We start from the raw sequence: 10,201 nt of genomic DNA on the forward strand, positions 1-10,201 counted from the left end.
AGTTCAGGGTTCCTCTCTCATCTGGAAGGGCACACGGCAAGCACGGCATCATCTGTTAGCTTTTTCTCCTGGCTTCCTGTTTCATGAAGCTCCTCAGGAGGCATTTTCCTTCTTCATCTCCAAAGGTTGCTGGCTGGTGGACTCTCTGCTTCTCATGGCTATGTCTCTGAATCTCCCTCATTCTCCAAAATGTTTCCTCTTTTATAGGATTCCAATAGACTAATCAAGACCCACCTGAATGGGTGGGGACACATCTCTACCTAATCCAGCTTAACAACCACTCTTGATTGAGTCACATCTCCAGGGAGGTGATCTAATTACAGATTCAGACATACAATACTGAATAGGGATTAGAAGAAATGGTTGGATTTATAAAATGGGATTAGGATTAAAACATGGCTTTTCTAGGGTACATATATCCTTTCAAACCAGCACACTCACCAAATATCAAATCTAAACCTCCCTTTATCCCTTGGCCCTGCTCCCAAATATTTACCACTGATATTTACCACTGGTACTGTTGAAGTCTTCCTATTATCTCTCGGGTATAGGATACAATAGTAGCTTTCCCTCATACCCCTCTATTGTTGACTCTTTGTACAAGATCAAACCTTTGAAATAGTTTGTGCAAGAATTTATTTATAATTAAAGAGTTCATTGGTGGGAAACTTGACTCTATACAACCCCTTTCTATCCTATTCACCTTTAGTGTGACAATGTTACTTATAACCCCACTAATGAACTACCCTTACTTCTGTCCCTTACTTCTTACCCTTACTTCTGTCCATTCCCTTACATTTAAGTACAACCTCATTCGGTAACCATTCACCCATCTCTAGCTTCTATGTACCTCTAGGTCCCCTATATTCTACATGATAAGCCTCTGAGTTGACTTTTACCAGAATCATAATCGTGAAATCCTACAGTATCTATCCTTTTGTGTCTTGTTTATTTCACTCAGCATTATGTCCTCAAGGTTCATCTATGTTGTCATATGTTTCAGAACCTCATTTTATCTTACTGCTGCATAATATTCCATCATATGTGCATATCGCATTTTGTTAATTCATCTGTTTTTGGGCACTTGGATTGTTTTCATCTTTTGACAATTGCAAATAGTGCCATTTATGAACATCAGTATGCACATGTCTGTTAGTTTCACTGCTTTCAGCTCTTCTGTGTGTATACTGAGTACTGGGATTGCTGGGTCAATATTTAGTTTTCTGAGGAATCACCAAACTGTCTCCTATAGTAGCTATACCATTATATGTTTCCACCAGCAATGAATAAATGTTCCAATTTCTCTACACCCTCTCCAACATTTGAAGCTTTTTGTTTGCTTAATAGCAGCCATTCCTATAGGTATGAGGTGATATCTTATTGTAGCCTTGATTTTCATTTCCCTTATAGCTAATGAAGATGAGCATCTTTTCATGTGCTTTTTAGCCATTTATATTTGCTCTTTGGAAAAATGTCTATTCAAATCCATTTTATAGTTGGGTGTTTTTTTTTTTTTGTTGTTGTTGAGTTGTATAATTTCTTTAAGTACACAGAATACCAAACCTTTGTCCATTATGTGGTTTCCAAACATTTTCTCCCATTGAGTTGGCTGCATCTTCAGCTTTTTGACAAGCTTTTGATTTTAACACTTGACTGCTTTTATTGATATTTTCTTGAATCTATTTCAACTTTTTTTCTTTTAACTTTAAAAAAATTGTATAATATTACGTATCTACAAAGCAAAGAAAGAAAAAAGCAATAATTTTCAAAGCACTCTTCGACAAGTAGTTACTGGATGGATCCTGGAATTTATCATGGGCTACCATTCCGTCATCTCAGACTTTTCCTTCTTGCTGCTCTATAATATTGGAGGCTAGAAGGAATATATATATATATGTTTTATCATCATCATTGACTTCTTTTTTTTTTCTGAAAAATAACATATATACAAAAAAGCAGTAAATTTCAAAGCCCATAGCAACAATCAGTTGTAGAACATATTTCAGAGTTTGGTGTGGGTTACAATTCCACAATCACACTTTTGACTTTGAGGAGTTCCCAATATCTACTTTTTCTTTCGTTGCTTATGCTTTAAGTATGAAGTTTAAGATGCTGCTTCCTACTTCTAAGTCTTGAAGATGTTTCTCTCTTTTCTTCTAGGAGTTTGATGTTACTGTCCCTTCTATTTGATATTTGATCCACTTTGAGTTAATTTTTGTAAGTGTGTTAGGTAGGGGTCCTCTTTCATTCTTTTGACTATTGATATCCAGTTCTCCCATGCCTGTTTCTTAAAAAAGACTGTTTTGTCCCAATCAGTAGATTTTGGGGCCTTGTTGAAGATCAATTTGGTGGTCTATCTCTGCACTCTCAATTCAGTTTCATTGGTTAGTATTTCTATCTTTGTGCCAATACCATGTTGTTTTGACCTCTGTTGCTTTATAGTAAGCTTTAAAGTCAGGAAGTGTTTGTCCTCCTGCTTAATTCTTCTTTTTTTGACATGTTTTTGCCAATTCGAGGCCTCTAGGAATTTGTCCATGTTTATTGGTGTATAGTTGTTCATAGTATCCTCTTAAGATTTTAAAAAAATTTTCAGGACCCGTGGTAACAACCCCCCTCTCATTTCTGAGTTTGTTTATTTGCGTCCTCTTTTTTTCTTTGTCAGTGTAGCCGGGGGGCCATTTATTTTATTGATTTTTCAAAGAACCAACTTTTGATTTTGTTGGTTCTTTTTATTGGCTTTTTGTTCTCCAGTTTGTTTATTTCTGCTTTAATCTTTGTTATTTCTCTTCTCCTATTTTTGCAGAGGAGGCTTAGTTTGCTGTTCTTTCTCAAGTTCCTCCAGGTGAGTAAAGTCCTTGATTTTTGCTCATTCTTCTTTTTTTTCATTCTTCTTTTTCAAGATAGGCCATTAAAGCAATAAATTTCCCTCTCAGCATTGCCTTTGCCACATCCTATAACTTCTGATATGTTGTATTCTCATTTTCTTTCATTTCCAGATATTTACCAATTTTTCTAATAATTTCTTCTTTGACCCACTGATTCTTTGATAGTGTATTGTTTAATCTCCATGTATTTGTGAAAGTTCTGGTTCTTTGGTGGTTATTAATTTCCAGCTTCATTTGGTTGTGGTCAGAGAAAATACTTTGAATAATTTCAGTCTTATTAAATTTATAAAGACCTGGTTTGTGTCCCAGATTATGACCTATCCTGGAGAACATTTCATAAGCATAGAGAAGAATGTATATTCTGGTGTTTTGGGGTGTAATGATCTATATGTCTACTCGATCTAATTCCTTCATCCTATTATTTAAGTTCCCTACTTCCTTGTTGATCTTCGGTCTAGTTATTCTGTCTATAGAGGAGAGTGGAGTGTTGAAGTTTCCCACTATTATTGTTGAAATGTCTGTTGCTCCTTTCAGTTTTGCCAATGTTTGCCTCATATACTTTGGAGCTTCTTGATTGGAAGCATATACATTTATGATTGTTATTTCTTCTTGATGAATTGTTCCTTTTATTAATATGTAGTGTCCTTCTTTGTCTCCTATGATGTCTTTACATTTAAGTCTGTTTTATCTGATATTAGTATAGCTACTCCTGCTTTCTTTTGGTTACAGTTTGTATAGATCTTTTTCCATCCTTTCACTTTCATTCTATTTGTGCCCTTATGTCTAAGATGAGTCTCTTGTAAGCAGCATATAGCTGAATTATGTTTTTTAATCCCTCTGCCAATCTTTTAATTGGTGAGTTTAATCCTTTAACATTCAAAGTTATTACTGTAAGTGTAGTTCTTGAATCTTAACGTCATATCCTTTAGTTTTTATTTGCCAAATATTGTTTAATCAGAAACAATTTGATTGTTTAATCAAATATTAATAATTAAATTAATAATTAAATAATAAATTAATTCATAATTAATTTATATGAATAATTAATAATTAAATAATAATTAATAATTATTATTTAATAATAATACACAAATTAACACAAATTAATTGACAATTAATAATAATTAAATAATAAATTAATAAATAATAAATTAATAATTAAATATTAAATATTAATAAACAATTTGATTGTTTAATCAAATATTGTTTAATCAGCCTTTGTTTCTCAGAAGATTTTAATATCTCCCTCAGTTTTGAAGGACAACTTAGCTAGATAAAGAATTTTTGCCTAGAAATCTTTGTCATTCAGAATCTTAAATATATCATACCACTGCCTCCTTGCCTCCATAGTGCCTGTTGAGCAGTCCAAACTCAGTCTTCTGTGGTTTCCCTTATATGTAGTGAATTGTTTTTCTCTTGCTTTCAGAATTTTCTGTTTCTCACAGTCTGATTAGTATGTGTCTTGGAGTAGGCCTATTTGGATTTATTCTATTTAGGGTTTGCTGGGCCTCTTTTATATGAATATTTAAGTCTTTTGTAATAGTTGGGAAGTTCCTCCCCATTATCTCCTCAACTAAATTTCCTAGTCCTTTGCTCTTCTCATTCTGGGACACCGATGATTCTTATATTTGTGCTCTTTGTGTTGTCAATCATTTCCCTCAAATTCTGTTTGATTTTTTCATCTTTCTTGTCATTTGTTTTTGTAGTTATTATTATTTTTTAATTTATTTTGTTTTTATTCTTTTTTTGTCATTTTTTTTTGTGTGTGTGTGCTTGATTTCAGTTTTCCTGTTTTCTAGCTCACTTATTTTTTTTCCATCTCTTCAGATTTGCTGTTGTGTATCTCTAGTATATTTGCAGTTTAGTCTGCCGTAGCTTTGATGTTTGTGAGATCTGTTGTTTTTAAATTTATTCTTCAGAATGCTTCTTTATTTTTGAATTTAATTATGCTGTTTAAACTTGGTTGTTTGGCCGGGCCATATTTGCCTGAATCTTCATTTGCTTTGTGATTTTCTGTTGCATTTTGGACGTTTGATTATCTTGATAAGGCTGTTTTGGAAGTTGGTTTCCTTCAGTCGTCTAAGGTTTTGTTTTTACTTAGGTTTGTCTTGAAGGTCCCTTTAGCACTGTGTTTGTCAGTAATTCCCCAACAAACCAAGGTCTAGGCTCATGGAGGGGATGCATGCAGTTCTACTTGAGGCTTCCCAGTTAATGGCACTCTTGGGCAACCTCTTGCCTTTGGCCTGCCTCTCTCTGATTGTGGCAGCCGGCTGAGCAGGGTGGAGACCTGGTATAATTCCAGCCAGGAATTCCTATTCCTCCATCTTACCAGAAGTCCCCCCTCCCCTTTAAGGATATTTTAAAGATATACACACCAACATTTTTGCTTATGACTCATTGTCCAGAGTTCAGTCACGTGGTTACATCTAGCTCCAAGAGAGGTTAGGGAATGTAAGCTGTTGCATGGTAGCAATGGGCCCAAATTAAAATTGGGATAAAGACGAAGGAAGTAATTGATATTGGGAGGCAGACAGCAATCTCTGCAACTCCATTTTTATGGCAGTTCCAGTAAAGTGGTCTTTCTGCCTCCCTATGTTCCAACCCCAGATGGGAGAGTAGCACAGGCCAGCAAGTGAGAGGGGGTAGATAGAAAAGAGAGAAGCCTATGGCCTGTCTACACAAATCCTAATTGTGGGTGTGGAATTGGAGTGATATCTTACGTTTCTTTTAACCTTCCTTAAAAGGTCAATTATTATACTGAACTCAACATTCTATTTTCTGAATCACAATTCTGTTTTGTGACTTAAAGTGACTTTAGGACTTTGTATTACCCGTGAGTAACAGAGAATAATGGGCCCCATTAGAGTTTCCATTGAGTTACAGGAGAAGAAAGTACCCCACTGAATATAATATATACTTTAATTTGATAAGGTATTTATTATACATAACCACCATGTCACTGTCATATCTAAAAAAATAATAATCGTATTAAAAATCAACTAATACCAAGGCCATTTTTCTTGATTATCTAAAAAAAGTATCTTTTAATTTTTTTGGCTTCTTTGAATCTGGATTCATAGGTCTGTACATTGCATTGATTGTTCTATTTCTTAAGTCTCTTTAATCTTCAAGTTCCTCTTATTGTCATTGAATCATTTGTATCTTTTCTACATTTTATAAACTGTTTTTATCTACTAATCTAATTAGATTCAGATTCATTTTTTTCCCCCTATTTTTAAGGCAAAAATAACCCCTAGTTGTTGAGGGTACTCTTATTATTATTTTTTTGTAACCATCATCGCAGTCTTTTTCCTTTTAGTGATTCTAAGATTGACCGGTGGCTTTAGACCATGTTCCCCTGACGAATGAATTTTCAAGGGGTAGGACAGAAATAAACTTGCATTTTTATTACACATGGAAGATATGTGTAATATCTTGTTCAGCATACTGGGTGTTTTTTAATATACTTGTTTCTGACCTTATAAAAATGGAATCATACTATACTATTATGTATGAGCTTCTTTTGGCTCAACGTTGTACATTTGAAATGAATCCATTGTGTGTAACTGCCCTTTACTTATCCACTTCTGCCGATGGACATTTGGGCTATTTTTGGTTCTCACAAACAAGGCTGTATGTACATTTCGTACATGTCTTCTGGTACATATTTAAGAATTTCTCTTTGGGTGTACCTAAGAGTAGAATCACTTGGTTATAGAGTATGAACACCTTCAAATTAACTAATAAAACTATGCCTTTTCTCTCCATTGAATACCAGTTTATAGTACTGAAGGCCACTATTACTGGGCATCTTTGCCAATATTTGGTATTGTCAGGCTTTTCTATTTTTACCATTCTGGTGGCTACAAAATGGTACCCCATTGAGGTTTTAATGTGCAGTTTTAAAAAAATTTTAAATGAAGCATGGTGTCTTTTTAATATTACTGAATATTCCAAGTTCCACTTCTGTGAGTGCCTGCTAAGGTCTTTTACCAATGAAAAAAATTATTTATCTTTTTCTTATTGATTCGTTATATCTATCTTGACCTTAAATTCTTGGCTGCTTATAAGTGTTGCAAAGTTTTTACCCAGTTTATAGTTTGTCTTTTCAGTCTCTTCATAGTGTGTTTGGTTAATACAAGATCTTAATTTTATTGTGTAGAATTTATCAGTCATATTTTTTTTGGTTTTACATTTTACTTGTGACTTAAGAAACCCCCCTGTACCCTATCATTAAAGAAATTCTATGATTTTGTCTGAAAATTAAAAAAAAAAATAGACTTTAAGACCGTAATCCATTTTGCATTGATTTTGGTATGTGTTGTGAGGTAGGGGCTCATTTTATTTTTCTTTGCATAGGGACAACCATTCTCCCAGCATTATCTCTTCCCCACTGACCTGCTTACTCACATATTAGGTTTCCATTCCATATGTGTGTGATTGTTTCCAAGTTAACTGGTTCCACCATTCAGCTTATCTACCCTTATGGCAATGTATCTTTCCTGATTGTCAGAGCTTCGTAGTAATTGATTTTCTGATGGGACAAGATTTCCCCTCCTGTTCTTTTTTGGGGGGTGTTTTATTATGATTTTTCTTATAAATTAAAGGATCAACTTGTCAGGTTCCACAAAAAGCCCTGTTGGAGTTTTCATTAGAATTGCATTGAAACTATAGATAAATATGGGAAAATAGTCATCTTTCTTTATTTACAATTTTTTCATCTTTTTAAATTGAAATTTCTGATTGTTCCGGGTGTGCAGAAATATAGTTGGCTTTGTATATTGAACTTTTTTTATATTCAGAGACATTACTAAAGTTTCTTACTAATTGTAAGAATTTGTCAGTATATTCTTTTCTGTTGTCTAAGTAGACAATCGTGAATTGTGAAAAAAAATTACCTCTTATTTTCCCATCCTTATATCTTTTATATTTTTCTTTTATTTTGAGTTAGTAGGACTGCAAGTATAACGTTGAATGTAGATGATGATACATGAGCATCTTTATATTGTTTCTAATCTTAGAGGAAATGCTTTTCATGATGTAATATGGAGTTTCATGTTTGTTGTAGTTTTTTTTTTTTTTTGTAGCTACTCCTTTCTAAGTCTAGGATGTTGCATTCTATATCTACCTTTCTAAGGTTTTTTGTTTTTAAACTATGAAAAGATATTAAATCGTATCAGATGATATTTTTGCATTTGTTGAAGTAATTGTATATTTTTTCCTTTAATTATTTTATGGATTGCACATACATTTTTCTAAAGTTGAATCAATCTTGTGTTACTGTGATAAACCCCACTTGATTTGCATTATCTATTTTTGGGGGGGAGTTTATAATTTATTATGATTTGTAAGTATCATTTCAAAAACATCAGTCCATTAAACCAGGTAGAAATAAGTATGCAAAATTCTGCAAAACAAAACATAATTTAAACATGTTTAAGTACAAAGATCATCTGAAATTCCAGACTATTCAGTCACTTCATTATTATGCTGTGGCAGCCAAGTAATCCTTGACTTCAGTTGGCGCAAGGCTCCTAAATCCAGCTTCATTGAAGATTCCAACATCTATGTTATCTTCTATCATTTGCCCTTCAAACTTTCCTTTAGGATTAAGATGGCTGCGTGAATGGCATCTTCAAGTTCCAGATCTTTGTTATATCTTTTCTCCAGGAAAATTTTCCTGTTCACATAGTTCGCTTCCATTGCTGTGGCTATCCAAAGCAAAGTATGGATCTGACTAAAATACATAAAGCTGTCCTTCATTCCAACCACAGAAGGTAAAGAGAGTCCAAAAGGACGAACACCACCTGACGGGGTATATTCTTGCATCCCAGAAGTTACTTCCTCTTTGTTCCAGTTGAACTGTGGGACTGGGTTCTTGGTAAACAAGATAATATTGCAGAGCTAGTTTCCGAGCTGTGTGCAAAATAAGCGCTCTGTAATCTGGGCCCATGGCACTATACAACAAACCTATATGTTTGGCAATTGGCTGCACTTTGTGTACACTTCACTCATCATGCAGAATGGGCTTCTGTTTCTTCTCAGTTGCCAACACCACACTGTTTGCAGCTTTAGTTTCCACTGAAGGGGCTCCTTCAGCTACCGCAGCCAAAGCAGATTCAATCTGGACAAGTTTACCAGATGGGCTGAATGTAGTCAGTGAAGAACTGTAACCTCGTTCTGCCATCTTTACTCGGAGAGCCTGATTGTATTATCCTCTTTTTTTTTTTACATGGGCAGGCACCAGGAATCGAACCCGGGTCCTCTGGCATCGCAGGCAAGCATTCTTGCCTGCTGAGCCACGGTGGCCCGCCCTGTATTATCTTTTAATACATTTTAAAATTAGCTTGCCCTCTTTTTTTTTTTAAATTCGTCTTGTCAGAGTTTTTCCAATTCTTTTGATCTTTTCAAAAAATCACTTTTTACATTTTTGATCCTTTTCAATTGTATTTTGCTTTCTATTTAATTTATTTGTGTTTTTGTCTTTATTAATCCTTCACTGTACTTTCTTTGAGTTTGGTCTGTTAGTTCTTTTTCTAATTTCTTAGTTCATTTTTTGTATCTTTTCTTCTATTTTGTATGTTTCCTTATAAATATCTTTGGTTTTTTTTTTTTTGCACTGGGAAATGAACCTGGGTCTCTGGCATGGCAGGCAAGAACTCTGCCACTGAGCCACCATGGCCTGCACCCTTTTAAATATCATTTTAGCTGTATTCCACAAGTATTACCAGTTAGTATTTTAGTTATTATACTGTTGTAAGTAATTCATACTTGGTACAATATATTATATATAATGTAGTTAGAGTAATACTTAGCACAAAGTATTATGACTTCTTTTTTGACCCATGAACCATTCAGAAATATCTTTTTTTAATGCTTACAAATATATGGAATTAAAGAATTTATCCTTTTGTTACTGATTTTTGATTTAATTGTGATGCAGTTGGATAATGAGCACTGATATTTTCTTGCTTATTATGCAATCAGTTTTCTTATATGTTCCATCTGTGTTTGAGAAGGAGGTGTATTTTTCAGTTTGGGTATAAGGTTCTATATATGTCTATTAGTTTAAGCTTGTTAATTTTTTTTTACAATATGAAATACTTTTAATAACTCAATTACTAAGATGATTGAATTCATAATTATAAAACTCAAAAAAAGACATCATTATGGTTAGATGATATCATTGGTATATTGCATTCTGGCAACATTAGCAAGCTGAAACAAAATGTAAATCTTCTCTGAATGAACACATTCTGAAAATATACCTCACAGAATTCCCACCGATGATATTCCAAGAACTTAAATCAAAATCT

The 10,201-nt window shown here is 33.8% G+C and overlaps 1 pseudogene; it reads right to left on the reverse strand.

Moving 5' to 3' along the window:
* Positions 1 to 8,265: 8,265 nt before the first annotated feature.
* LOC143675978 (proteasome subunit alpha type-2 pseudogene) lies at positions 8,266 to 9,072 on the reverse strand (annotated as a pseudogene).
* Between the last annotated feature and the right edge of the window lie 1,129 nt (positions 9,073 to 10,201).

Source organism: Tamandua tetradactyla, chromosome 3, assembly GCF_023851605.1.
Source record: "Tamandua tetradactyla isolate mTamTet1 chromosome 3, mTamTet1.pri, whole genome shotgun sequence".
NCBI lineage: Eukaryota > Metazoa > Chordata > Mammalia > Pilosa > Myrmecophagidae > Tamandua > Tamandua tetradactyla.